We start from the raw sequence: 27,003 nt of genomic DNA on the forward strand, positions 1-27,003 counted from the left end.
CACCTCCATTCAATTCATTATTTTCTGTACTCTCCCTCTGCCCCACCATCTAATATTTTCTGTCTGTTCCCATTCCTACCTACAACCCAATACACTCCCAAAGTTTATTCTATTACTCCTTTCCATGGAGCTCTATGTATACTACAAAAAAATCCTCATAACTTAGTGTATCTGTGTCTGTGAATTTTGGCATGATTATCTTTTACTTACCAGCTGATATCCACTTATAAGAAAGCAAATATCATGCTATCTTCTAGGATCTGAATTGCCTCACTCAGAATGATTTTTTTTCTACATCTGTCCATTTGCCTAAAAATTCCATAGTGTCTTTGGTTTTACCAGATGAGTAGTGCTCCTTGTGTTACTCAATTTCTAATCTATTCTTTGGTTGAAAGACGTGTAGGTAATTTCCAAATTATGATTATTATACATAAAGCTGCTATGAACTTAGATGTTCAAGAGTTCTTGTAGTAGGCATATGTCTAAGAGTGGTGTATTGGGTCTTGAGGTAGATTGATTTTTTTTTTCCTGAGGAACCTCCTTATTGATTTCCATAGTGACTGTCCAAGCTTGCACTCCTACCAGCAATGGAGGGGTGTTCTCCTTATACGGAACTCTTGCCAACATGAGCTGTCATTTGTGATTTTAATCTTAGCTATTCTGAAAGGTGTAAGATGGAAACATTTTTGTTTAATTTTTATATTATTATTTAATTTTTCACACTCCAGGATTTTTAAATTATTTTATTTTACTTTAATTAGGATTTTCTTCATTTATATTTCCAATGTTATCCCCAAAGTCCCCCATACCCTCCACCCCCCCAACTCCCCTAACCACCCATTCTCACTTCTTGGCCCTGGTGTTCCCCTGTACTGAGGCATATAAAGTTTGCACGACCAATGGGCCTCTCTTTCCACTGATGGCCTGCTAGGCCATCTTCTGATACATATGCAACTAGAGTCACGAGCTCTGGGGGGTACTGGTTAGTTCATATTGTTGTTCCACCTATAGGGTTGCAGACCCGTTTAGCTCCTTGGGTACTTTCTCTAGCTCCTCCATTGAGGGCCCTGTGATCCATCCAATAGCTGACTGTGAGCCTCCATTTCTGAGTTTGCTAGGCCCCGGCATAGCCTCACAAGAGACAGATATATCAGGGTCCTTTCAGCTAAATCTTGCTAGTGTATGAAATGGTGTCAGTGTTTGGAGGCTGATTATGGAATAGATCCCCTGATATGGCAGTCTCTAGATAGTCCATCCTTTCATCTCAGCTCCATTCTTTGTCTCTGTAACTCCTTCCAAGGATGTTTTGTTCCCAATTCTAAGAAGGGGCAAAGTGTCCACACTTTGGTCTTTGTTCTTCTTGAGTTTCATGTGTTTTAAAAATTGTATCTTGTATCTTGGGTATTCTAAGTTTCTGGGGTAATATCCACTTATCAGTGAGTACATATCATGTGAGTTCTTTTGTGATTTGGTTACCTCATTCAGGATGATGCCCTCCAGATCCATCCATTTACCTAGGAATTTCATGAATTCATTCTTTTTAATATCTAAGTAGTACTCCGTTATGTAAACTGTACCACATTTTCTGTATCCATTCCTCTATTGAGGGACATCTGGATTCTCTCCAGCTTCTGGCTATTATAAATAAGGCTGCTATGAACATAGTGGAGCATGTGTCCTTCTTATCAGTGAGATCGTCTTCTGGATATATGTCCAGGAGAAGTATTGCGGGATCCTCCAGTAGTACTATGTCCAATTTTCTGAGGAACTGCCAGACTGATTTCCAGAGTGGTTGTACAAGCTTGCAATCCCACCAAAAATGGAGGAGTGTTCTTTCTCCACATCCTGGACAACGTCTGCTGTTACCTGAATTTTTTGTCTTAGCCATTCTGACTGGTGTGAGGTGGAATCTCAGGGTTGTTTTGATTTACATTTCCCTGATGACTAAGGATGCTGAACATATTTTTCAGGTGCTTCTCAGCCATCCGGTATTCCTCAGGTGAGAATTCTTTGTTTAGCTCTGAGCCCCATTTTTTAATGTGGTTATTTGATTTTCTGGAGTCCACCTTCTTGAGTTCTTTATATATATTGGATATTAGTACCTTATCTGATTTAGTATAGATAAAGGTACTTTGCCAATCTATTGGTAACCTTTTTGTCTTATTGAAGGTGTCTTTTGCCTTACAGAAGCTTTGTAATTTTATGAGGTCCCATTTGTAGATTCTTGATCTTTCAGCACAAGTCATTGCTATTCTATTCATGAATTTTTCCCCCTTGCCTATATTTTCGAGGTTTTTTCTCACTTTATCCTCTATAAGTTTCCCTGTCTCTGGTTTCATGTGGAGTTCCTTGATCCACTTAGATTTGACCTTAGTAGAAGGAGATAGGAATGGATCAATTCAGATTCTTCTACATGATAACTGCCAGTTGTGCCAGCACCATTTGTTGAAAATGCTGTCTTTCTTCCACTGGATGTTTTTAGCTCCCTTATCGAAGATCAAGTGACCATAGGTGTGTGGGTCCATTTCTGGGTCTTCAATTCTATTCCATTGGTCTACTTGTCTGTCGCTATACCAGTGCCATGCAGTTTTTATCACAATTGCTCTGTAGTACAGCTTTAGGTCAGGCATGGTGATTCTACCAGAGGTTCTTTTATCCTTGAGAAGAGTTTTTCCTATCCTAGGTTTTTTGTTATTCCAGATGAATTTGCAGATTGCTCTTTCTAATTCATTGAAGAATTGAGTTGGAATTTTAATGGGGATTGCATTGAATCTGTAGATTGCTTTTGGCAAGATAGCCATTTTTACAATGTTGATCCTGCCAATCCATGAGCATGGGAGATCTTTCCATCTTCTGAGATCTTCTATAATTTCTTTCTTCAGAGACTTGAAGTTTTTATTATACAGATCTTTCACTTCCTTAGTTAGAGTCATGCCAAGGTATTTTATATTATTTGTGACTATTGAGAAGGGTGCTGTTTCCCTAATTTCTCTCTCAGCCTGTTTATCCTTTTTGTAGAGAAAGGCCATTGACTTGTTTGAGTTAATTTAATATCCAGCTACTTCACTGAAGCTGTTTATCATGTTTAGAAGTTCTCTGAGGGAATTTTTACGGTCACTTACATATACTATGATATCATCTGCAAAACGTGTTATTTTGACTTCTTCCTTTCCAATTTGTATCCCCTTGTTCTCCTTTTGTTGTCGAATTGTCCTGGCTAGGACTTCAAGTACAATGTTGAATAGGTAGGGAGAAAGTCGGCAACCTTGTCTAGTCCCTGATTTTAGTGGGATTACTTCCACTTTCCCACCATTTACTTTGATGTTGGCTACTGGTTTGCTGTAGATTGCTTTTATCATGTTTAGGTATGGGCCTTGAATTCCTGATCTTTCCAAGACTTTTATCATGAATGGGTGTTGCATTTTGTCAAATGCTTTCTCTGCGTCTATGGAGATGATCATGTGGTTTTTGTCTTTAAGTTTGTTTATATAGTGAAATACGTTGATGGATTTCTTTATATTGAACCATCCCTGCATCCCTGGAATGAAACCTACTTGTTCAGGATGGATGATTGTATTGCTGTATTCTTGGATTTGGTTAGCGAGAATTTTATTGAGTATTTTGCATCGATATTCATAAGGGAAATTGGTCTGAAGTTCTTTTCGTTTGTTGGTTTTTTCTGTGGTTTATGTATCAGAGTAATTGCAGCTTCATAGAATAAATTGCGTAGAGTACTTTCTGCTTCTATTTTGTGGAATAGTTTGTGAAGAACTGGGATTAGATCTTCTTTGAAGGTCTGAGAGAACACTGCACTAAACCCATCTGGTCATGGCCTTTTTTTTTTTTTGGCTGGGAGACTATTAATGACTGCTTCAATTTCTTTAGGGGATATAGGACTGTTTAGATCATTAACCTAATCGTGATTTAACTTTGGTACCTGGTATCTGTCTAGAAATTTGTCCATTTCGTCCAGGTTTTCCATTTTTGTTGAGTATAGCCTTTTGTAGAAGGATCTGATGGTGTTTTGGATATCTTCAGGATCTGATGTTATGCCTCCCTTTTCATTTCTGATATTAATTAGGATGCTGTCTCTGTGCCCTCTAGTGAGTCTGGCTAAAGGTTTATCTATCTTGTTGATTTTCTCAAAGAGCCAGCTCCTCATTTGGTTGATACTTTGAATATTTCTTCTTTTGTCCACTGGGTTTATTTGCCCCTGAGTTTGATTATTTCTTGCAGTCTACTCCTCTTGGGGGAATTTGTTTCCCTTTGTTCTAGAGCTTTTAAGTGTGTTATCAAGCTCCTAGTATGTACTCTCTCTAGTTTCTTTTTGGAGGCACTCAGAGCTATGAGTTTTCCTCTTAGAAATGCTTTCATTGTGTCCCATAGGTTTGGGTATGTTCTGGCTTCATTTTCATTAAACTAAAAAGTCTTTAATTTCTTTCTTTATTCTTTCCTTGACCAAGGTATCATTGAGAAGAGTGTTGTTCAGTTTCCACTTGAATGTTGGCTTTCTATTATTTATGTTGTTATTGAAGATCAGCCTTAGTCCATGGTGATCTGATAGGATGCATGGGACAATTTCAATATTTTTGTATCTGTTGAGGCCTGTTTTGTGACCAATTATATGGTCAATTTTGGAGAAGGTACCATGAGGTGCCAAGAAGAAGGTATATCCTTTTGTTTTAGGATAAACTGTTCTGTAGATATCTGTTAAATCCATTTGTTTCATAACTTCTGTTAGTTTCACTGTGTCCCTGTTTAGTTTCTGTTTCCACAATCTGTCCATTGATGAAAGTGGTGTGTTGAAGTCTCCCACTATTATTGTGGGAGGTGCAATGTCTGCTTTGAGCTTTACTGAAGTCTCTTAAAGAATGTGGTTTCCCTTGCATTTGGAGCATAAATATTCAGAATTGAGAGTTCCTCTTGGCAGATTTTACTTTTGATGAGTATGAAGTGCCCCTCCTTGTCTTTTTTGATAACTTTGGGTTTTAAAGTCGATTTTATTCGATATTAGAATGGCTACTCCAGCTTTTTTCTTCATACCATTTGTTTGGAAAATTGTTTTCCAGCCTTGCACTCTGAGGTAGTGTCTGTCTTTTTCCCTGAGATGGGTTTCCTCTAAGCAGCAAATTGTTGGGTCTTGTTTCTGTAGCCAGTCTGTTAGTCTATGTCTTTTTATTGGGGAGTTGAGTCCATTGATATTAAGAGATATTAAGGAAAAGTAATTGTTGCTTCCTATTATTTTTGTGGTTAAAGTTGGAATTCTGTTCTTGTGGCTGTCTTCTTTTAGGTATGTTGAAGGATTACTTTCTTGCTTTTTCTAGGACGTGGTTTCTGTTCTTGTATTTTTTTTTCTGTTATTATCCTTTGAAGGGCTGGATTCGTGGAAAGATAATGTGTGAATTTGGTTTCATTGTGGAATACTTTGGTTTCTCCATCTATGGCAATTGAAAGTTTGACTAGGTATAGTAGCCTGGGCTGGCATTTGTGTTTTCTTAGTGTCTGTATAACATCTGTCCAGGATCTTCTGGCTTTCATAGTCTCTGGTGAAAAATCTGGTGTAATTCTGATTGGCTTGCCTTTATATTTTACTTACCCTTTTCCCCCTACTGCTTTTAATATTCTATCTTTATTTATTGCATTTATTGTTCTGATTATTATGTGTCAGGAGGAATTTCTTTTCTGGTCCAGTCTATTTGGAGTTCTATAGGCTTCTTTTATGTTCATGGGCATCTCTTTCTTTAGGTTTGGGAAGTTTTCTTCTATAATTTTGTTGAGAATGAAGATTTTCAACTTTAAGGGCCAACAAATATCTTGATCTACTCCTATTATCCTTAGGTTTGGTCTTCTCATTGTGTCCTGGATTTCCTGGATGTTTTGAGTTAGGATCTTTTTGCATTTTGCATTTTCTTTGATTGTTGTGCCGATGCTCTCTATGTAATCTTCTGCACCTGAGATTCTCTCTTCCATCTCTTGTATTCTGTTGCTGATGCTCGCATCTATGGTTCCAGATTTCTTTCCTAGGGTTTCTATCTCCAGCGTTGCCACACTTTGGGTTTTCTTTATTGTGTCTACTTCCCCTTTTAGGTCCAGTATGGATTTGTTCATTTCCATCACCTGTTTAGATGTGTTTTCCTGTTTTTCTTTAAGAACTCCTACTGTTTGGTTGTGTTTTCCTGTTTATCTTTAAGGAATTATAACTCTTTAGCAATGTTCTCCTGTATTTCTTTAAGTGAGTTATTAAAGTCCTTCTTGATGTCCTCCACCATCATCATGAGATATGCTTTTAAATCCGGGTCTAGCTTTTCAGGTGTGTTGGGTTGCCCAGAACTGGTTGAGGTGGGAGTGCTAGGGTCTGGTGATGGTGAGTGGTCTTGGTTTCTGTTTGTAAGATTCTTATGTTTGCCTTTCACCATCTGGTAATCTCTGGAGTTAGTTGTTATATTGTCTCTGGTTAGAGCTTGTTCCTCTTGTGATTCTGTTAGCCTTTACCAGCAGACCTGGGAGACTAGCTCTCTCTTGAGTTTCAGTGGTCAGAGCACTCTGTGCAGGCAAGTTCTCCTCTTGCAGGGAAGGTGCACAGATATCTGGCATTTGGACCTGCCTCCTGGCAGAAGATGAAGGCCCAAAACAGTGCTTGTCCCAGAATCTGTGTAGCTTCTTTATTCCACACTCTTACCTGTGCAGACTAGTTTCAGTGGGATCTGGGAACCAAGGTGGCTTCCCCAGGTGCTCAGGCAAAGTCCTCCCAGGTGGGGTGGACACCTTTCCTCTAGGAGGGAAGGTGCCGGGATGTCTGGAGCCCAAAATGGGGTCTGCCTCAGAAGCTCTGTGGGTTCTGCCTGTCCCAGAAGCTGGTAGCTTCTGTAGTCCACACTCTCACCTGCGCAGATTAGTCTAGGCAGGATCTGGGAACCAAGATGTCTCCCCCAGGTGCTGAGGCAAAGCCTTCCCTGGCCACACTCCAGACTTTATCCTCCTCCTTGTCCACCCTCTGACTGTTCCACATCCCATACCTCCTCCCCTTATCTCCACGAAAATGTCCCCAACCACCAAGCCCTAATCCTCCAGATGTCCCACTCCCTGGGGTCTCTAATCTCTTGAGGTTAGGTACATCTTCTCCTACTGAACCCATACATGGCAGTCCTCTTCTTTATATGTGTTGAGGGCCTCATATCAGCTGGTGTATGCTGCTTAGTTCGTGGTCCAGTGTCTGAGAGATCTTGGAGGTCTTGGTTAACTGAGATTGCTGGTCCTCCTACAGGCTCTTAAAGGAGTTTTGATTTGCATTTCCCTTATGGGTAAGAATGTTGAATATTTCTTTAAGTGCTGCTTCTCTGCCATTTTGGGTTTCTCTATTGAAAATACTTTGTTTAGATCTGTACCCCATTTTTAAATAGAATTATTATTTTTTTGATATCTAGTCTATTGAGTTCCTTATATATTTTGGGTATTATCCCTCTGTCAGATGTGGTGTTGGTAAAAACCATTTTCCATTCTGTAGTCTGCAATTTTTTCCTGTTGACAATGTCTTTTGCCTTATAAAATGTTTCGTAAGATCCCATTTATTAATTGTTGTTCTTAGTGCCTGAGCTGTTGTGTTCTGTTCATGTAGTTGTCGCCTGTATCAATGAATTCACTTTCTATTCTATTAGGATCAGTGTTGGACTTGAGTTTTGTGTGATCTGAAAGATATAGATCTATTTGGATTCTCCTATATGCAGACATCCAGTTAGATCAGTAGCATTTATTGAAGGTTCTTCTTGTTTTTCCATTGTGTTCTTCTGGCTTTTTTATTAAAATCAGACTGATGTCAATAGGTATGTGAATCTATGCCTGGATCACTAATTTAATTCCATTGATCAATGTGTCTGTTTTTTTGCCAATATCATGTGGTTTTATTACTATATCTCTGTAGTACAGCTTGAAAATAGGGATGACGATAGCTCCAGAAGTTCTTTTATTATACAGGATTATTAATCTACCCTGTGTTGTTGTTGTTGTTGTTGTTGTTTTCCATATGCATATGAAGTTGAGTATTATTCTTTCAAGGTTTGAAAATAATTGTGTTGCAATTTTGATGGGGATTGTATTGAATCTGTAGATTGTTTTTGACAGGATGATCATTTTCACTATGTTAATCTTCCTGATCCATGAGCATGAGAAATCTTTCTATCTTCTGATGTCTTCAATTTATTTCCTCAACAATTTGAAGTTTTAATTATGGAAGTCTTTCACTTGCTTTGTCAGAGTTACCCCAAGACACTTTATGCTATTTGTGGCTATTACGAAGAATGTTGTTTCACAAATTTCTTTTTCATCCCACTTGACATTTATTTATAAGAGGTCTACTGATATTTTTTGAGTTAATTTTGTATTCAGCCACGTCACTGAAGGTATTCATCAGTTGTAGTAGTTACCTGGTAGAATTTTGGGGGTCATATATGTATACTATCACATCATCTACAAACAACCATACTTTGCCTTCTTTTCTATTTGTATCCTCTTGATCTTCAGTTATCTCATTGCTCTAGCTAAAACTTTCAAATAAATATGGAGAGAATAGACATCCTTGTCTTGTTCCTGATTTTAATGGAATTGCTTTGAGTTTCTCACTATTTAATTTGATCTTGGCTATAGGGCTGCTATAAATTGCCTTTATTATATTTAAGTATTTTCCTTGTATCCCAGATCTCTTTAAGACATTTATTATGAAGGGATGTAGGATTTTAAAAAAAATTCAGCATCTAATAAGATGATCATGTGATCTTTTCTTTTAGTTTATTTAAATGATGGATTACATTGACTGATTTTGATAGGTTGTACCATTTCTGCATCTCTGAAATGAAGCCTACTTGACCCTATTGGATGGTCTTTTCATGTGTTCTTGGACTCAGTTTGGGAGTATTTGTACAACTGTGATAATGAAACTTTTTTCTGTAATTCTATTTGTTTAATCTTTTTTGATTTGGATAATAGTGTGACTGTGACCTCATGCAATGGATTTGGCAATGTTCATTCTATTTTTACTTGGTGAAATAATTTGAGGAGTATTGGTGTCAGCTCTTCTGTGAATGTTTGCTAGAATTCTTTGGTAAAACTGTCTGGGCCATGCTTTGGCTTTGATACTTTTAATGAGTGCTTAAATTTCCTTAGGGGTTATAGGACTATTTAAAATTTTTATCTAATCTTGATTTAACTTACAAGTAGTAACTTTATAAGTAGTATCTATTGAGAAAACTATCCATGTCTTTTAAATTTTCCAATTTTGTGGAATACAGTTTTTTAAACTGTAACCAATTATTCTTTGGATTTGCTGAGTGTTGTTTATCCCCTCTCTTCATTTCTGATTTTGTTAATTTGAATATTCTCTCTTTGGATAAGGGTTTGTCTACAGAAAGAAAACCTCCTGATTCATAGTTAAATTCAACCTTTTATTAAGCTTCAAGATATATTCATTTCTTCCAGTTATATATTTGTCTCTTCTTCATTTTTGTTAACAGATTTATTCACTTCCTCTTTAAGGACCTTTATCACTCTCAGAAAATTGGTTTTAAGTTCATTATCTTGTGCTTCAGCGTTGATGGAATATTCAGGGCTTGCTACAGTCACGTAGCTGGGCTCTGGTGGCAACACATTGCTCTTGTTGACTGTATTCTTTTTTATTTTATTTTTATTAGGTATTTTCTTCATTTACGTTTCCAATGCTATCCCAAAAGTCCCCCTTACCCCCCCACACACTCCCCCACCCACCCACTCCCACTTCTTGGCCCTGGTGTTCCCCTGTACTGAGGCATATAAAGTTTACAAGACCAATGGGCCTCTCTTTATGACTAGGTCATCTTCTGATACATATGCAGCTAGAGACACAAGCTCCGGGGGTACTGGTTAGCTCATATTGTTGTTCCACCTATAGGGTTGCAGATCCCTTCAGCTCCTTGGGTACTTTCTCTAGATCCTCCATTAGGGGCCCTGTGATCCATCCAATAGCTGACTGTGAGCCTCCACTACTGTGTTTGCTAGGCCCCGGCATAGCCTCACAAGAGACAGCTATATCAGTTGACTGTATTCTTATACTGATGTTTAGGCATCTTGGTTTGGCATTATTATAATTCTAGGTGCCAATTTCTGAGCTTGTCTTTGTTGCATGGGTATTTGTTTCCTAGTTTCTATATTTTTCCCTATGGTCTTCTGGTCTGTTTAGCCTGTAGTCAAGCAGGGGTTCTCAACCTGAGTTAGGGGATGGACTTCTGGAAGCCAACATGGCCTCTTGTTGAGCATGAGTTCTTTGCCTGAGTTGAGGTCTGGGACATGGTGATGATTAGGGAAAGGACATTGGTAATAGTATCAGAGAGTACTGAGAGACAGGAGGGGAGAGTTCCATAGGCAGGCAGCTTAACTGTTCTTCTGATTGGCTTGGCAAGCTCTTCTGGCTGGCATAGCCTACTCTTAAGCAAGGAATATCTGCCCTAGTTTGTGACTGGGACACAGAAACCAGTTAGTACAGTAATTCTAAGGTATCAGTTATTGTTACTGTGACTAAATCACACATCCAGAAAAAAAAATGCCATCTTTTGTAAGCAAATGCTTCTTTACCTTCGTGTACAAGGAAGTACTATATCTGGCTATCTGGCTTATGGAGCATGTTTGCAAGACTTAGTATTGCAAGTACAGATGTTTTTACTAATCCGATTCTAATCAACAGTTCATGACTGAGTTAATTTTATGTAGAAGCCTTAGACTTAGATATAAAATAAATTATTTCTTGTGTGGCTCCAATTTATTAGCAGATTCTTGTTTAAATGTAAATTAATTTTAATTAAACATCTTTTATATCTGTTATTGGAGAATTTCATATATGAATATACATTTGCATCATTTCCTTATCCTCTTGTCTCCTCCTACCAACTCTTCTCTACTTTCTAATCTACCTCAAATTCAAGATTTTTTATTCTTTAATTAATATTACTGTGGGTATGTATGTGTGTGTGCATGTGTGTGTGTGTGTAAATTTGCAAACACCACCTGCTGAGTTCTTTTACTGTTGGTTATATATGACAGGGCTGATGGACTGAGACTGCATAACCTATTAGGGAGTTTGTCCTTAGAGAAAGGTTATTTCTCTTTCTCAGCAACCATTAACTACCTACAGCTCTAAATCTAGCTTTATATAGGTTTGAAATCTCATAGCATTTTCCTTATCTATCAATTTGTGTTGTTATTGTTCAGATCAGAAGTAGAATTATACTTTTCTTGAAAGGAAAATTTAGGGTAAACTGACATATATTATAATATATTAACATGAAGATGAAATAAAGTATATCTAATAAGAGTATGTCAGAAAAGCATTTATTTTTCATTAAACATGGCTTTAGAGTGTTTTGAGTATCCAATGGAAGTGTACCAGTCATCTTTTAACAGCTCCGTTCTTCTTTAAAAAGAAAGTTGATGATATTATCTTTAAATGGCTTAACAGAAACAAAATGAAATTCAATGTCAGGAGATGTAATGATTTATTACCTTATAAAAGCTCAGACATCCTTTTTATGATTACTACATATGATGTATGCTACAGGTTTGTGTTATCCTTAAGTGAATACATTTGAAGTGCAAAGAGAAATGTATCCTACTACTTTTAGGTATGACCTTAGGATTAGATTCTTGAACTATTCCAGAATTTTAAAGTTTGTTAATCTTTATTAAAAACAAATTAAAAACATTTGTTATTATTTGTTGTATGAAGCATAACTTAGAAAAAGCACTGGAAAATTATCATTGTCAATCGCACTGTCTTATTTTCTTCAAGGGAAGGAAATAAATGTTGTCTATTTACTTGGAATGCCAGAGTGAAAATTGGTCAGTCAACCTGTTTTACTGATTCTTTGTTATTCTGTTAGGAACCACCCTCCATCTGAATTCACCTTAAATCCTGAGGAGTGTTCAGGCCCTAATTCTTCAGTCAATAGAACACATTCCTATGAAAGAAGCCCATGTACTTTATAGTATTCATGAATAAAATCTATCTCTATGCTTATTACAGACCCTTCTTTGGGCCATAGGCTGTTTATCAATCAATAGAATTAATTCTTATTGTAAAGACCACAGGGTACGTAAGTTTTACTATATTTAAATGTATAAGAAAAACCAAGAGGTCAGACTCTGGAAGTATGAACTAGTGTTTGTAAGATGGTGCTGTTCTTAGTTTCAATCTTCACGTTCTGTGAATCATCCTTCCTGCTAGTTGGGGGTTTGTTTAGGTGGAGATAAGGGTCCCTAGCAATTCAGAATATTTATTATCAAATACAAAACAAAAATCAAAGTCCAGATCACTCAGCCATTTGCATCAATGAAGTAGTATATTTGAAGGCAGGAACTTTACACACTAATTTTTGAATCAACTTTCAAAAAGACAACAACTCAAAGATAATCAGTGCACTCTATTCCTTAAAAAGACATTTGGCCAATAAGTATATGGGCAAAACAAATTTATTCCTTAGTCTGTTATAGTAATGTCTGATATATTTATTTTTCTTAAAGTTTATGTATTTACTTCTAAATACCTGCTTCACCTCTTCAAGTGAAATTATAGAATAAAGTGCAATTAAACTATTTTTCTCCATGAGCTTATGCCTTATTGTGTATGAAATACTATAATATCTTAATGAAGAGTTGATGAGTTACATGGTTTGTTTAATTTTGCACTGATGTTGCTACCAAGCACATTTCATCTGTGGCGTTTTTGATGATACATTTGGCAATCACTGCAGGACTTTTCACTACAAATCTTTTTGTCAGTGAAGATATTTTCTTTTTAAAACATTCCCCTTTTATTGAAAAGTATTTTCTTACATAATACATTCTGATTATGGCTTCTTCTCCCTCTATTCTACCCAGTTTCTTCCTCTTCTCCACTCCTATATAGGTCTATCCACTTTCTGTATATCATTAGAAAATAAACAGACTCCTAAGGGATAAGAATAAGTAAATTAAGTGATAAAATAAAAGTTTTTAAAAGACAAAACAAAAACTACATATTGTAATAGGACAAAATAAATAGAAGGAAAAGAACCAAGAATGAAAGACTTCTCATTCACACCTTCAGAAATCCCAATAAAAGCGTTAAGCTAAAAGCCATAAAATACTCAAGAGGTTTGTAGGATTAAGGGAAGGAGCAGGGCAAGAGAGAATATGTGTATTCATATATATAAAGAAATAAAAAAATAATAAGATAAAAAACCCACATGAAAAGTCCTGAAAGGATGTTAGGAGACAAGATGACCTCTCAATATGACTGACCTTGAGTTTCTTTTCTATTGGCTATCTGGCTGGGAATGCAGCCTACCCTTTGAAAGTTTGTTTTCTCAGTGATGTTCCCTTGTTAAAACAAAACAAAATAAAACAAAACAAAAAAACCCTAAATTTCATTTATATGTGGCTATAACTTGGAGATTAATTCTGGGTTAGAGATAGGGGGCATGTATTCACATCTCCTTTCAGTTTTAGGACACCATCTGGTGCTGACCTGTGCTTTTACACGCTGTCTCAGACTCTGTGAGCTCATATCAACCATGATCATGTTGGTTTAGGGACCTCATTTTCTTGGTGCCCTCCTCCCTTCTGGCTCTTACACTCCTTCCACCACCTCTTCCATGGGGTTCTCTGAGCCCTGAGGGTAGTGATTTGATGGAGATATTCCATTTAGGACTCAGTGTTCCTGAGTCTCATGTTCTCTGCATAATGTCTGACTGCGTTTCTGTTTCTGTTCCCATATGCTGGAGGATGAAGTTTCTCTGATGATGGCTGAACAAAGCACAGACCTATGATTATAGCAGAATGTCAACAAGAGTCATTTTATTGTTTTTTTTTTTAAAGAACCAAAGAAGATGGTTTTACCTAGGGTTTCTGGGTCATCTAGTCTCAGGTTCATGGTCAATGAAGCACTGTCAGGTATAGGTTTTATTTCATGGAGTGGGACTTAAATCACATAAGGCATTGACTGATCACTCCCACAAGCATTGTGTCACTGTTGTAATAACATATCTTGCAGGCAGGACACCACTTCAAATCAAAGGGTTTGTTGCTGTGTTGGTGTTTACAGTATCATGCAGAATATCTTCCTCTACCAAAGACACTAGTTTACAAGGGTGAAGGTTTTATGTAAACACTTACTCAACTTCTCCAAGTTCATTGAATTGTGCAGATGTTGTCTTCAGCAATGAGGCCTTGCTATCAGTTTGTGGAGAGCAACCCATAATCTTGACAAAAGCTGGGTTTGTTTGGGAGTTCACATGGACCCCCTATGACCAACATCTTAATAAATTGTAACTCAATCCCAGAATTGGAAGTTTCATTTGGTTTGTAGTTTATACGGCTAAAGATCTGTCAATTTTTCTCAAACCAAGTCTTTGTTTCACTGATTCTTTGTCTTGCTTTTTGCCATTTCTATTTTATATCTTCCAGCCCTGAGTTTGATTATTTCTTTCCATCTATGCCTTTTGGATGAGAGTTTTTATTTTCTTTTTTCTACAGCTTTAGGGTATGCTATTAAGTTATTAGAATGAGATCTCTCCAATTTTTTTTTTATGAAGGTACTTAGTCCTATAAAGTTGACTCTTAGAACTGCCTTCATTGTGTTCCATGAGTTTTGGATTATTATGTATTCATTTTCATTAAATTCTAGAAAGTTTTAATTTCCTTCTTAACTTCTGCCTTAACACATTTTCATTCAATAGTGAGTTGCTCAGTTTCCATGCATTTATAAGCTTTCTGTTTTTCCTATTGTTGATACCTGGTTTTAATCCATGGTTGTCAGGTAGGATGCATAGTGTTATTGCAATGTATTTGTGTCTTTTGAGACTTGCTTTGTGTCTGAGTATATTTTTAGTTTTGGAGAAAGTACTGAGGTTCTGAGAAGAGTGTATATTCGTTTGTGTATGGTCACATGTTCTATAAATATAGGTCCATTTGGTTTATAAAGTCAGTTAGTTCTAGCATTTCTCTGTTAAGTTTTTGTCTAGATGACCTGTCTGTTGGCGAAATTGAACTATGGGTATCTGCCAATATCAGTGTTTGAGGGTCAATATCTGATTTAAGATGTTAATTTGTTTCTTTTATGAATTTGTGTACTCTTGTGTTTGTTCCACAGATGTTAAGAATTTCGATGAACTCTTGGTGGATTTTTCCCCTCTTGGTGACTATATAGAGTCTTTCTCTGTATCTTCTGATTAATTTTGGTTCAAAGTCCATTTTGTCAGATATTAAAAATAGTTGCACAATCTTGCTTTTTTGTGCCATTTGCTTGAAATACTGTTTTCTATTATTTTAACTTAAGGTGTCATTTATTCTTGATATAAAGGGAATTTTTGCATGCAGCAGAAGAATAGATTCTGTTTTCACTTTCATTCTGTTAGTCTGTGTCTTATTCAGGAATGAGACCATTGATGTTGAGAGATACAATAAGTGGCATTTGTTGATTCTTGTTAATTTGATGTTATTATTTGTGGTGATAGTGATAGTGGTGGTGGTGGTGATGTATTTTTGCATGTGTGCGTGTGTGTGTGTGTGTGTTTCATCTCTTTCAATTTGTTAGTCTAGGAATTTTTAAAAACTCTTTTATTGATTCTTTGTAAATTTCACATCATAGCCCCGAACCCACTCATTTCTCTGTCCCTTCACATCTGCAATGTCTCCACCATTGCAATCTCTGACCCCCTCAAAATCAATCAATCAATCAAGCAAACAAACAAACAAACAAACAAGAAAAGAAAATCTCACTGTGGAAGTATCATGCATGGTGTGTTACACACTCTACTCTTTTGCCCAAAAGCTTTTTCTTGCAAATGTTCATTGCAGTGAATTATTGGTCTGTTTGAGGTCTCTAGCTTCCACTACACCATTAATATTGGATGCTCACTGGGACTCCTCTCAGATGTACTGTTGTTGCCCTGTGTCTTAGAGATCTTACACCTTTGGTTCTGAATGACTGGCACCTTCATGTTCTCCGGTAGTTCATATATAGTGCAGATAATGGGCCAACTCAAAGCCCTGAATGCATCAGGCTATGAGGTGAGGGGCACAGCCAGCTCACCTAAGTGCCACAGCTGGCAAGGGGTGAGGCCAGATCTCCAGCTCTTATACTCTCAGAGAGGCTCACCCTTGTCCACACTACCAAACTCGACTCTTCTGTGCTACCCAGGTGAGGTGAGGTGAGGTTCAGGGCTGGCTCTCCTAAATGCTGTAGCTGGTGAGGAGCTTTCCTGCTCTTATACTCTTATGCCCTCAGGGACAGCTCCCTCTAGCTACCCATGTGATGGGTGGGGCAGTTTTAGATATCAGTATGGCCCTAGGCAGCATTTCTACTCTGGGATTATTTATTCCTTTTGTTTTCTTGAGTGTGGCTAAACTCCTTAGGTTGAATTTTTTTCTTCTAGCACAGTGGGTTTCAACCTCCCTAAATGCTACAATCCTTTAGCATAGTTTCTCATATTCTGGAGCCCAACAATAAAATTATTTTCATTGCTACTGTATAATAGTAATTTTGCTACTGTTATGAATTGAAATATGAATATATGATGTGCAAGAAAGGGGTTGGGATCCACAGGTTGAGAACAAGTATTCTATTGCCTTGGTAGGGTAGGATTTGTACATAGATATTATGACAGAAGCCATATAGAAAAGGCTATAGCCAGCAAGTGAGTTTCCAGGAGATGACCTATCATTTTGCATGGATTCGATTGGTGCACTCTGGGGGGGACACAGCCCAGAGATTTCATCCCAGGATTGCTTCTTGCTGCTTATATGCTTTTTCTGCCACTATCACATATCTTAATGATTTGGGGGCATCAGCTCACCCTATTAGTCAATTTTCCTGCAGATTAACATGAAGATGAACTTTAATACATTAAAGCTGCTTAGATGAATTAATGGCTTCATAGCATTCCTGATTTTATTCAAATGATTTTAGGGAGAAAGTTTAGGGAGATGGTTTTAGTTGTTTTGCCAGAAAGATATAATAAAGTTAGAATCAAGAATAAAATTTGCCCCCTCATAGACTAGTAAGTAAGGACCACATAGTAAGGAATACAATGAGCTTTCATAAATTGCTTTAAGAAGAGAATTAGGCTTGAGACGAATTTGTTATCATGGAAAGACATTAATTCTAGGCCAGGTCCAAGGATGAAGGCACAGGTGTACAGTATGATAAAGCAAGGCCATGTGAAACTGTTGCTTTGAACTTTTTTTTTAATTAGGTATTTTCTTCATTTACATTTCCAATGCTATCCCAAAAGTCCCCATACCCTCGTCCCATTCTCCTACCCACCCACTCTCACTTCTTGGCCCTGGCATTCCCCTGTACTGAGGCATATAAAGTTTGCAAGACCAACAGACCTCTCTTTCCACTGATGGCCGACTGAAACGGGGTCTACCTCAGAAGCTGTCCTCTAGAGACCTTGGGGGTGTCTGCCGACTCCCTGCCCATGGTGACCAGGTGCTGGTGGTGACCGGTAGGTACTTCCCTAATGCTGTCTCAGGTCCTGCGTGATTGGAATGGAACAGAAGTCATGTTCCACTCACAGGTGGTCCTAAGGTCGAGTAGAGAGTCCTCTAGGGACCTTGGGGTGTCCTATGACTCCGCACCCAAGGTGACCCGGTGCTGGCACCGACCGGAAGGGATTTGTGACCCTGCTGCTTTGAACTTATAATGAGCTTACAGAATTAAACACTGCTTTGAACTTACTATAAACATCCTTCTATAACTTGCCTTCTGTGTAACATTTTATCTATGAGGTGATTTTTTTTAAAAAAAAAAAAAACTTTTGTCTACAAAGGTATAAATTGCCAGAAAGGAAATAAAGTGTGAGTTTGTGACTGTTCTCCATCCACCAAATGTGTATATTTATATGTTTGTCAGTCTATATGCATGTATACACATATGTATGTAGGTATATGTGTATGTATGTAAGTATGTATGTGCACTTGTGAAAATGATGAAACAGGTGGTTGGGCCCAGCCAAGGTGTGCTTGTGCTTGTGTGTGTGTGTGTGTGCCCGACTTTCTTCCTTTTCTTTTCTCCCCAGCTCACAAGGAGTTAACAAACTCTGAGCCTCTAGCCTGGCCAGTAAGGAGCTCATGATTTAAGGAAAAGAGTCCAGATAAAAAAAAGCCCCTTTAAAAACTCCTCTGCTATCATCAAGAGTTAAATTGCCAAAACCCAGCAGCTTTTGGACATAGAATGGCAAAGAGTTAAGGAAAAATTTAAATTGCCGAGAGTAAGCAGCTTTTGGCCATGCAATCACTGACTCCATACCCCTCAGCTGCTTTCCGCCAGGAACTGGATGCCAGGAGCCCCCAGTAATCCTTAAATGTGGCTTTATTACAGAATGCCTATTTTCTCCATCCATTGTTACTGAAAGTTTTGCGGGGACAGGAGTCTGGGGCTGCATCTATGACCTCTTAAGAGTCTATAGAACATCTGCCAAGGCCTTTCTAATTTTTGGAGTCTTCATTGAGAAGTCAGTGTTATTCTAATAGATATGTTGTTATATGCTACATGTTTTTCCCCTTAATGCTTTTGATATAATTTCTTTGCTTTGTATATTTAATATTTTGATCAGATGATATGATAGTATATATAAGTGACCCTAAAAATTCCACCAGAGAACTCCTAAGCCTGATAAACAGCTTCAATGAAGTAGCTGGATATAAAATTAACTCAAACAAGTCAATGGCCTTTCTCTACAAAAAGGATAAACAGGCTGAGAGAGAAATTAGGGAAACAACACCCTTCTCAATAGTCACAAATAATATAAAATACCTTGGCGTGACTCTAACTAAGGAAGTGAAAGATCTGTATGATAAGAACTTCAAGTCTCTGAAGAAAGAAATTAAAGAAGATCTCAGAAGATGGAAAGATCTCCCATGCTCATGGATTGGCAGGATCAACATTGTAAAAATGGCTATCTTGCCAAAAGCAATCTAGAGATTCAATGCAATCCCCATCAAAATTCCAACTCAATTCTTCAACGAATTAGAAAGGGCAATCAGCAGATTCATCTGGAATAACAAAAAACCTAGGATAGCAAAAACTCTTCTCAAGGATAAAAGAACCTCTGGTGGAATCACCATGCCTGACCTAAAGCTTTACTACAGAGCAATTGTGATAAAAACTGCATGGTATTGGTATAGTGACAGACAAGTAGACCAATGGAATAGAATTGAAGACCCAGAAATGAACCCACACACCTATGTTCACTTGATCTTTGACAAGGGAGCTAAAAACATCCAATGGAAAAAAGACAGCATTTTCAACAAATGGTGCTGGCACAACTGGCGGTTATCATGTAGAAAAATGTGAATTGATCCATTTCTATCTCCTTGTACTAAGGTCAAATCTAAGTGGATTAAGGAACTCCACATAAAACCAGAGACACTGAAACTTATAGAGGAGAAAGTAGGGAAAAGCCTCGAAGATATGGGTACAGGAGAAAAATTCTTGAATAGAACAGCAATGGCTTGTGCTGTAAGATCAAGAATCAATAAATGGGACCTCATAAAATTGCAAAGCTTCTGCGAAGCAAAAGACACCGTCAATAAGACAAAAAGGCCACCAACAGATTGGGAAAGGATCTTTACGTATCCCAAATCAGATAGGGGACAATATCCAATATATATAAAGAACTCAAGAAGGTGGACTCCAGAAAATCAAATAACCCCATTAAAAAATGGGGCTCAGAGCTGAACAAAGAATTCTCACCTGAGGAATACCGAATGGCTGAGAAGCACCTGAAAAAATGTTCAACATTCTTAATCATCAGGGAAATGCAAATCAAAACAACCCTAAGATTCCACTTCACTCCAGTTAGAATGGCTAAGATCAAAAATTCAGGTGACAGCAGATGCTGGCGAGGATGTGGAGAAAGAGGAACACTCCTCCATTGTTGGTGGGATTGCAATCTTGTAAAACCACTCTGGAAATCAGTCTGGCGGTTCCTCAGAAAATTGGACATAGTACTACCGGAGGATCCCGCAATACCTCTCCTGGACATATACCCAGAATATATCCCAACCGGTAAGAAGGACACATGCTCCACTATGTTCATAGCAGCCTTATTTATAATAGCCAGAAGCTGGAAAGAACCCAGATGCCCCTCAACAGAGGAATGGATACAGAAAATGTGGTACATTTACACAATGTATTACTACTCAGCTATTAAAAAGTGAATTTATGAAATTCCTAGGCAAATGGATGGACCTGGAGGGCATCATCCTGACTGAGGTAACCCAATCACAAAGGAACTCGCACAATATGTACTCACTGATAAGTGGATATTAGCCCAGAAACTTAGGTTACCCAAGATATAAGATACAATTTGCTAAACGCATGAAATTCAAGAAGAACGAAGACCAAAATGTGGACACTTTGCCCCTTCTTAGAAATGGGAACAAAACACCCATGGAAGGAGTTACAGAGGCAAAATTTGGAGCTGTGAGGAAAGGATGGACCATCTAGTGATTGCCATATGCAGGGATCCATCCCATAATCAGCTTCCAAACGCTGACACCATTGCATACACTAGCAAGATTTTGCTGAAAGGACCCAGATATAGCTGTCTCTTGTGAGACTATGCCGGGGCCTATCAAACACAGAAGTGGATGATCACAGTCAGCTATTGGATGGACCACACAGCCCCCAATGGAGGAGCTAGAGAAATTACCCAAGGAGCTAAAGGGAACTGCAACCTTATAGGTGGAACAACAATATGAACTAACCAGTACCCTGGAGCTCTTGTCTCTAGCTGAATATGTATCAAAAGATGGCTTAGTCAGCCATCACTGCAAAGAGAGGCCCATTAGACTTGCAAACTTTATATGCCTCAGTACAGGGGAACCCCAGGGCCAAAAAGGGGGAGTGGGTGGGTAGGGGATTGGGGCGGTGGGTATGGGGGACTTTTGGGATAGCATTGAAAATGTAAACGAGGAAAATACCTAATAAAAAATAAATTAAAAAAATATTTTGATTATTATGTGCTGAGGGGAATTTCTTTTCTAGCCCAATATGTTTGGGGTTCTGTATGCTTCCTGTACGTTAATAGACATCTCCTTTAGATTGGGGCAATTTTCTTCCATGATTTTGTTGAAAATATTTCTGGATTTTGACCTGAGTTTATCTCCTCCCTTTATTCCTATTTTTCTTTGGTTCAGTCTTTTCCTAGTGTTTCAGATTTACTAGATGTTTTTCTCCCAGCATTATTTCAGACTTAACACTTTCTCTGATCATGATATCTATTTATTCTATTGTATCTTCAGTGCCTGGGATTCTTTCTTCCTCTCTTGTCTTCTGTTGGCAAGGCTTGTCTCTGAATTTCCTATTCAAGTTCCAAAATTTTTCATTTCCAGATTTCCCTTGGTTTGGATTTCCCTTATTGATTCTATTTTTACTTTCAGGTCATTAACTGTTTTATTCATTTCCTTCCACTATTTGTTTGTGTTTTCATAGATTTCTTTAAATTGTTCATTTCCTCTTTAAATACTGATATAATATCCATAAAGGCTATTTTAAGGTCTTTGTCTTGTGCTCCAACTATGCTACAATACTCAGGGCCTGGTGCGGTAGGGCTGCTGGCCTCTAGGGGAGACGCAGTCCTGGGTATTGATGATTGTGTTCTTACACTGGATCTAGGCATCTGTGTTTGAAACTATTATAATTCTAGGTGCTGATATCCAATCTTATCTTTGTTGGGTTTGTGTTTTGAGAGAGAGAGAGAGAGAGAGAGAGAGAGAGAGAGAGAGAGAGAGAGAGATTGAGAATGAAACTCAGCTGATCTTCTGGTTTCTCTATGAGCCTTGACTGGAATGTTACCAGGGCATGGCTGCTGGTGTCAGAGGCTGGGATAATGAGATAAATGGCAGGGAGAAGGAAGGGTTATAAATAAGATGATTCATTGGATATTGGAGACAAAGAGAAAGAACAGACTATAGCGTGTTTTCTGCTACAGAGCTGGGGATGAGACTAGGGGTTTGGGTTTGGAGGAAATGAGGGGTTAGTAAAATTTTGTAATTAGCCCCCCTTCTTTCTTGACCTGAGTGTCTATCAGGTTCTCAGGAATGCCTATTAGTGTTGGGAACTGCAATAAATGAATAAATGGGGGGGGGATTTTAAATGGAAGATTGGAGATAGGTGTAGGGGAGAAAGGAAGTTGCAACAGGCTCTCTTCTACAAATCTGTTGATGAGACTGGAGTATTGGATTAATAGGAGTAGAGGGTTAAGTGAAAATTTTCTTTTTTTAAAATATTTTTTATTACGTATTTTCCTCAATTACATTTCCAATGCTATCTCAAAAGTACCCCATACCCTCCCCCCGCCCACATCCCTACCCATCCATTCCCAGTTTTTTGGCCCTGGCGTTCCCCTGTACTGGGGCATATAAAGTTTGTGTGTCCAATGGGCCTCTCTTTCCAGTGATGGCCGACTAGGCCATCTTTTGATACATATGCAGCTAGAGTCAAGAGCTCTGGGGTACTTATCATACCTGTTTTCCTGAGTAAAGTCAAGATATTTTCATATTTTCTTCTTCCTCTTTTCTGGGTATAACTGTCACTGCTGTTTCAGTACACCTCTTAACCAGAATGTAAGCCTAACAATAGCAGGAGGTCACATTGTCACTATCCTTTGAATTTTATGATTTCTGATATAAACCAGAGATCGAGCGCTATTATGTATAATAATGAAGTGATGAAATGCAGTAGTGTGCAATGAATACCCAATGATGGTTAGAAATAAGTGCATCAGTTTAATACTAACTAAAAAATACTATGAAAAATAATGTGTGGACGTGCTTGCTGACAGAAGCCTGATATGGCTGTCTTCTGAGAGGCTCTGCCAGAGCCTGACAGATACAGAGGTGGATGCTCACAGCCAACCATCAGACTGAGCACAGGAGGAGTTGGAGAAGGGACTGGAGATGCTGAGGCTGTTTGCAACCCCATGGGAGGAGCAACAGTGTCAACTGGTCAACCCCCCTGGAGCTCCTGGGGACTGGACCACAAACCAAAGAGTTCATATGGAGGGACCCATGGCTCCGGCCGCATATGTGGCAGAGGATGGCCTTGTTGGGCATCAATGGAAGAAAGGCCCTTGGTCCTGTGAAGGCTCTATGCCCTAGTGTAGGGGAATGCCAGGGCAGAAAGGCAGGAGTGGGTAGGTAGGTGGGAGAGCACCCTTATAGAGTCAGGGGGAGGGGGGATGGAATAGGGAGTTTGTAGAGGGGAGACATTTGAAATGTAAATAAAGTGGGGATAACATTTGAAATGCAAATAAAGAACATGTCCAATTAAAAAATCAAATAAGAAGCAAACTTTTACAACCAACTATTAAACCATATAGTTATTGTTTTGTCACCTAGAAAATGTGTAATTTGGCAGGTGAAGTCTTTGCATAATATCAAGCAAAATGTTCATATATATGTATATATATAATTTATAAAAATCTATGTGTGTAGTAACATTTTTTAAATGTTTGTATTTTTAAAATGTGTGTTGGTTCTTTTGTGATTGGGTTACCTCACTCAGGATGATACCCTCCAGATCCATTCATCTGCCTAAGAATTTCATAAATTCATTGTTTTTAATAGCCGAGTAGTACTCCATTGTGTAAATGTACCACATTTTCTGTATCCATTCCTCTGTTGAGGGACATCTGGGTTCTTTCCAACCTCTGGCTATTATAAATAAGGCTGCTGTGAACATAGTGGAGCATGTGTTCTTATTACCAGTTGGAACATCTTCTGGATATATGCCCAGGGGAGGTATTGCTGGATCCTCCAGTAGTACAATGTCCAATTTTCTGAGGAACTGCCAGACTGATTTCCAGAGTGGTTGTACAAGCTTGCAATCCCACCAGCAATGGAGGAGTGTTCCTCTTTCTCCACATCCTCACCAGCATCTTCTGTCACCTGAATTTTATCACTCACTGATAACTGGATATTAGCCCAGAAATTTAGAATACCCAAGATACAATTTGCAAAACACATGAAACTCAAGAAGAAGGAAGACCAAAGTGTGGATCCTTCATCCCTCCTTAGAATGGGGAACAAAATAGCCATGTAAAGAGTTACAGAGACAAAGTTTGGGGATCCGGGGATCCATACCATAATCAACCACCAAATGCAGACACTATTGCCTATGCCAGCAAGATTTTGCTGACATGACCCTGATATAGCTGTCTCTTGTGAGGCTATGCCAGTGCCTGGCAAATACCGAAGTGGATGCTCATAGTCATCTATTAGATGGAACACAGTGCCCCCAATGGAGGTGCTAGAGAAAGTACCCAAGGAGTTGAACGGGTCTGTAACCCTATAGGAGTAGCAGCAATATGAACTAACCAGTACACCCTGAGCTTATGTCTCTAGCTGCATATGTAGCAGAAGATGGCCTAATCGGCCATCATTGGGAGGAGAGGCCCTTGGTCTTGCGGAGATTATATGCCCCAGTACAGGGAAGTGCCAGGGCCAGGAAGTGGGAGTGGGTTGGTTTGCGAGCAGGGCTGGGTGGGGCGGGGGGGGGGTATAAGGGACTTTGGGGATAGCATTTGAATTGTAAATGAAGAAAATATCTAATAAAAAAATGAAAAAAAATGTGTGTTGGGTTTGCAGCCCCATAGGAAAAACAACAATATGAACAAACTAGTACCTCCAGAGCTCTATGGGACTAAACCATCAACCAAGGAAAACACATGGTGGAACTTGTGGCTCTAGCTGCATATGTAGCAGTGGATGGCCTAGTCCATCATCAATGAAAAGGAAGGTCCTTGGTCCTTGGTCTCCAATGTGGGCATAGAACCTTCACAGGACCAAGGCAGGGCCAGGAAACAGGAGTGGATGGGTTGTTGACCAGGAGGGAGTGGGGAGGGATGGGGGTTTTCAGAGGGGAAATCAGGAACGGGGATTTGAGATATAAATAAAAAAAATCTAATTAAAAGATTGTGTGTTGGTAAGGCATGTGTATTCTATGGTAGGACTGTGAAAATGTGTGCCTGAGGACACATTTACCCTCATATTCTAAGGATCATACTGGGTTCTTAGATTCATATGCACGTCTTGGGGAGGAAAAGGTAAAATACTGTAAGTAAGTAATATTCATCTGCCTTGTACACAAAGAACATAAATTTCTCATTGACTTCTGCTGTGTCCAGAAGAATGGTTGCCACCTCCCTGTGCACAAGGTTTTTGCAATACAGGGTTTTTTTGTGTATATTTTGGACTTGAATAAAACAATATTTTGGACCCTAGGAAATAAAGGGACCTAATGTATAGTTGTGCCGAGGATATCTCTCTTCCTCAGAAAAATTATCTGCAATAATTTCTTAATATTACAGGATCTTTCATGAACTGCATCAGGATAAAACCTTAAAGCTTTTTTATAAGTATAACAGGAAATTTGAACCCAGGAACTCTGAAATGAAGCAGAATATACCAAGGTGTGGAAATAAACATGCTCACTTTTTGATATATACAGCAAGTATACATCAGTACAGCAAGAAATAAAATATTGTGTATTTCCTGACACAATGCCTAAAAGAAAATGAATTCAGGATAGCATCATAAATGAATTCTGTATTCTTATTTTAATTGCTGAGATTTCTCTTCACTGTAAGATAATTAAGTGGTGGAAACTGAGTATGTATGATGAAGGTGAACAGAGTTGACTCCATAGTGGCCTCCACTTTCCATGAAGTTGAAGTGTCACCTTGGCATGGGCCCTCTGCTGTTTCTTTGTATATACCATGGTATAAGCCATTGGCAGTCATGAAAAGAATTCTTTGTGGGGTTTTCCACTGGGTTTCCTGCTTTATACCTCTATGCTGTGTTTCTCCATGAAGAAGGCTCTAGGGTAACACACTTTAAAGTATAATTGTTTATGCAATATTTAATTTAAAATAGTTCTTAATATGAAGATATCTGCAACTTATACAAAAGATATACATTAAGAATTATTTGAGAGCTTTGAAAAATAACTAACTCAAGTGAAAACTCCATTTATTTAAAAATTTAGAGGTATGGTTGTAGGTATCTGCTTGTTTGTTTGAGAAGAGTTAGTCTGGCATAAAACCAGTCATCCTCCTGCCTCAGACTCAAGCATGGTCAATTTAAAGTTTTACAAATTAATGAGATGAATGATTTTTTTATAATAGTTTAGTGTTAGTAAAGATTAACCATGAAGAACACACTCTAGTTTGTTGAATTATTTGTGGCATTGTGAACCAAATATCCATAATAAAAATTATACTATGTGAACCAGTAGATTAATTTCTTTTAACTAGTCAAATATTAAAATAAATATTTTATACCTAGTCTTTTTCCTTTTCAGTTCTAATGTGGAAATATTATTGGATTGCAAATAAAGTTGGATGCTGAGCTACCCTAAAATGAAACAAAAAAAATTTCCAATGATCAGTGAAAGATATGAGCTACACTCATGCTCTAAAGTGTTCTGTTTTCAGTCCAGTCAGTTCACATAGTTTCTCTCCTTGTTTCCAGATCCCCCTAGTGGAATTATCACCCTTCTATTCTGTACAAAGTAAGATCCAGCAAGGGAAAAGTTGCCTTCACTACCAATACTTGAGGTAGCATGTCCATTGAGCCGGAAAGTATAAGAAAGAGTCAAATATCCAAAGGTGAAGTAACTAGGGCTGGAGAGATGGCTCATGGGTTAAGAACACTGACTGCTCTTCCAGAGGTCCTGAGTTCAATTCCCAGCAACCACATGGTGGCTCACAACTATATTTAATGGGATATGATGCACTCTTCTAGTGTGTGTCTGAAGACAGCTGCAGTATGCTCATATAAATCTAAAAAAATAAGTGAATCTTTAAAAATGAAGAAGTAAATAACATGTTTATTAGAACATCGGGTAATCTGGTGAGCTTTGAAGCTAAAATTGAATATCAGATTTGAATTTGAAGGAATATGGATCCTATTGACCAAGAAGTTGAAGATACCTTGCTA

The 27,003-nt window shown here is 38.3% G+C and overlaps 1 protein-coding gene across 1 annotated transcript in view; it reads left to right on the forward strand.

Moving 5' to 3' along the window:
* Itgbl1 (integrin subunit beta like 1) overlaps positions 1–27,003 on the forward strand; it is a 261,464-nt gene that overhangs the window by 193,959 nt on the left and 40,502 nt on the right. The gene's annotated exons all lie outside the window — the stretch shown is intronic.

Source organism: Mus caroli, unplaced genomic scaffold (genome assembly GCF_978045245.1).
Source record: "Mus caroli unplaced genomic scaffold, Mus_caroli_1 scaffold_12, whole genome shotgun sequence".
NCBI lineage: Eukaryota > Metazoa > Chordata > Mammalia > Rodentia > Muridae > Mus > Mus caroli.